The sequence below is a fragment of the Sarcophilus harrisii genome, chromosome 4 (assembly GCF_902635505.1).
Source record: "Sarcophilus harrisii chromosome 4, mSarHar1.11, whole genome shotgun sequence".
Lineage (NCBI taxonomy): Eukaryota > Metazoa > Chordata > Mammalia > Dasyuromorphia > Dasyuridae > Sarcophilus > Sarcophilus harrisii.
Window position 1 is genome coordinate 109,720,498 of NC_045429.1, and position 3,584 is coordinate 109,724,081.

Genomic DNA, 3,584 nt, shown 5'->3' on the forward strand with positions numbered 1-3,584 from the left:
TGCATCTCATTTTACAGATGAGGAAACTGAGGAAAACAGGGTGAAGTGACTTGCCCACAGTCACACATCTAATAAGTGCCTGGGACCAGATTTGAACTCAAGTACTTCTGACTCCAGGACCAACAATCTATCTACTATGCCATATAAATGTTCTTCCCTCTAAATCCAGGATTTTTCCCCTTATTCCATGCTTTTTTCAATATAACAAAGCTTGAAATGTAGATTAGAACCAGGCTCTGATGGGCTTTAGAAGTCTTAAAAATTTATATTTGTATCTATATACAATAGAAAGTGACTGAGATTTATTGATTAGGAGAATGACACGATTAAACCTACATTTAAGGAAAATCACTTTAGCAGCTGTCTGGCACATGGCAAGTATTTATTGACTAACTGGAGTTCTAATTAGATTGAGAAACTGAGAGATTGAAAAATACATTCCAATTATTCACATTAATTGATCAAAGTTCAGAAATCCTCCACTCCAGGGTCTATCTGCAACTTCTCCATTCCAGCTTTTTTTCCTTTTTGAAAACACCAAGAATCAGTTTTTACTAGAGCCAATCACCTGCCATACTTGGATCAGACACCATACTAAGATTGCCTTTAGCCCTAATAATCATGAAGTCCACATTTATAAGAAGGATGGGAACCAATGGGTGAAAGTTCATGAACTGAAGAAGCACAAGGGACACATCACAGATAATGATTAGGTTTCCAAGAGTGATCAAATTGTAACTTGTGGTGCGAACCATAATACCCATGTCTGGAGTCAGAAAGATGACATTTAGAAACCAACCTTGGTGACTCTAAGGATTGATTGTGCAACCACTTTTGTGAAATGGTCTCTTCTAGAGAATAAATACAGCCCGACTGATTTCTTTGTGCTACTTTGAGTCTGAAAATGACTGGTGGATGAACAAACACATAAAGAAAGCCAATTCATTCTACTGTCCTTAGTTTGGACTGGCACTCCAACAATGTTTGGCTAGCTGCTGGATCTTGTAACTTCAAATACAGAGTTTTTTCTGCCTACATTAAAAAAAAATTGATGGAAAGACAGCCAATTCTTCATGGGGTACTTCATTTGGTCAACTGATGTCAGAGTTTGGTGCTACCAGAAGAGGTGGGTAGGTCCATGGGATTAATTTCTTTGCCAGTAAGAACCACCTCACTTGGGTCAGCCATAATAGTACTGCATCAATTACCTATAGAAACATGATAGTTTCACAGATTAAAACAGTTCCTTCCACTCCTAAATGTGTTGTCCATCTCTGAGAATGATGTGGTGGCTGCTGGCCATGACTGCTGCCCAGTGGTATTTAAGTATGATGATTGTGGCTCCTTGACTTTCATCTCCAAATTAGACATTCCAAAACAGAGTATCCAGCACAACATCTCTGCCAGGAAATGCTTCCACAATATGGACAAGAGAGCCATGATTGAGGATCTCAACACTACATAGAGCATACTATACCAAAACATTATCACCCAAGTGTCTATTCATGCTGTAGACAATCAAGACTGCCACAAATTTTGTACGACTGGCACTGATGGAGCAATGATAATTTGGGATTTCAAGACTTTAGAATCTTTGATTCAAGAACTACGAATCATGTGAAGCTGTACTCCCATTCTCTGGCGTTTATGAAAGACACTTGACAGAATACAGCTCCAGCATTTGTATAAAGACAGGAAACCCTACTACAAATCAAAACTAAGAAAATACCCCTTGCAGATGTTTTGGTTTTGTTTAAAAAAAAAACATAATTGGTGAATGTATTCTTTTTTTTAAAAATCAGCAGTGATGTTTTTCTGATTGGCTATTTCATCCCATTCTTGACCAAAGCTGCTCTTTAAGTTGTTTATCATGGGAAGTTGTCATACTAAATTAAAAGAAATTTTTATGTAAATTTCTGATAAAAAAAGAATTTTAAATGCAGAAAAAAAGAAATACATTTCAAATATGTTTTGTATGACTTCACATGTATGATCAATATTAAATTGCTTATATGTCCCATATCATATAATATAGTAGTAGCACAGCTTGAAAAAAAAAGAAGCTAAAGTAAACCTGGAGATCACATCTTTTGAGTACTCATTGCACTTTGGGTAATAGTGGAATGATCACAAGGATATTAAACTGTTGTCATGCCACTGGATCACAATTTAGAGTAACTAGATTTTTGTAGCAAAAATATCCACTATAGGATATTTGCTTAAGGAACTGTGCTAGTTTTGAGTAGAAGGAATTGGTTAGAATTGAGTAGAAGAAAAACTGATTGGTTTGAGTAGAAGATGAGAAGGAACAGTGGAGGTGGAGTCCTGAAAGAGTTAAAAGCAAGGAAGTCAGACCACAGTAAAATTAGGTGAGACATCCTGACATGAGTTTTATTGACATGTACTTACTTATTAAAACCAGGAACTAGGATAATATCAGGACACATGCAATCACTTTCTACTTGACATTGAAATGTGGCACATTTAGACACACTACTAGGCCATTAGGGGAAAGTGATGCAAGAAGTTCAAATACAGAAAAACCAAATAAAATTGCAGACCACTCTACTATTAGGTTCATTCAAAGTAAACAGCACACCTGCTCAGTGCAATAGATAGTACATTAGACTTGGTGTTAGGGAACTGAGTTCACAGCCTTCTTCTGCTTGTTCCTATTGAGAAAATAACTTAATTTCTCTGGGCCTCATAAAGTAAGTGGTAGAAGTAGATGAATTTTGAGATCTCCTCCAGTTCTGAATCTATGATCCTATCCTATGCTGTGTATCCTGACCCCATATGAGGTCCCATAACTGAATGCAGAGATTATGAATCTATGATTTATTTTCAGTAAATATTTCATTTGTGAACCTATTTTATATACTTATATATCTGGGGTTATATAAAAATTTCTCTGGACAAAAGGGATCGTGAGTATAAAAAGTTTAACAAGTCTTGCAAAATAACAAGTACTTTTTTATAGTGTACAGTACAGAACCAGTCTGATAGTAACTTTGGAACTGATCATTTGTTTGATTTGATTTTGTATTTCCCATTATGTCAAATAAGGCTCTTAGAACCCACCAGTAAAAGCAATTTTGTTTGGGTGCTGTATGATAATTTTCTTTAGCTTTACCTACTTATAGCTTTTGTTCGCAGCTTCTCTGGGATAATAACTGCATCACCAATGCTGTTTCTCAGCAAATTAGCACAAAGGAGAGGTGAGATAAATTTTGCCAGGTTTAGACCCCATTCAAGGTTGTGGGCTCTAACTTTGAAAATGAACTTGAAATGCTCTTGGTTCAAGTTGCAGTAAGTGCTGTTTAAAAACTATGACCTCCTGGTTCAAGAATAAAGACTCTAAGGGATTCCTCGCTATCAGGTAGCTCTTATAAAACCTGATTCTGATGAGGCAAGTGTAAGGGAATCTGAGAATGACAGATTGAATATCTCTTGAAATAAAAGGGGGGTTCAAGTTGAAAGAGAAGAGTACTTAGTAAAATGCATTTTGGGTCCCACTCATCCCAAAATATTTGAAAAGTAATTGGGATTCATTTTGCTGATCCCTGAATATAGCCAAGGTCTTT

General features: G+C 36.3%; 1 pseudogene; it reads left to right on the forward strand.

The window, feature by feature from the left end:
• The first annotated feature begins 317 nt into the window (after nt 1-317).
• LOC100934184 lies at nt 318-1,712 on the forward strand (annotated as a pseudogene).
• Nucleotides 1,713-3,584: the final 1,872 nt, after the last annotated feature.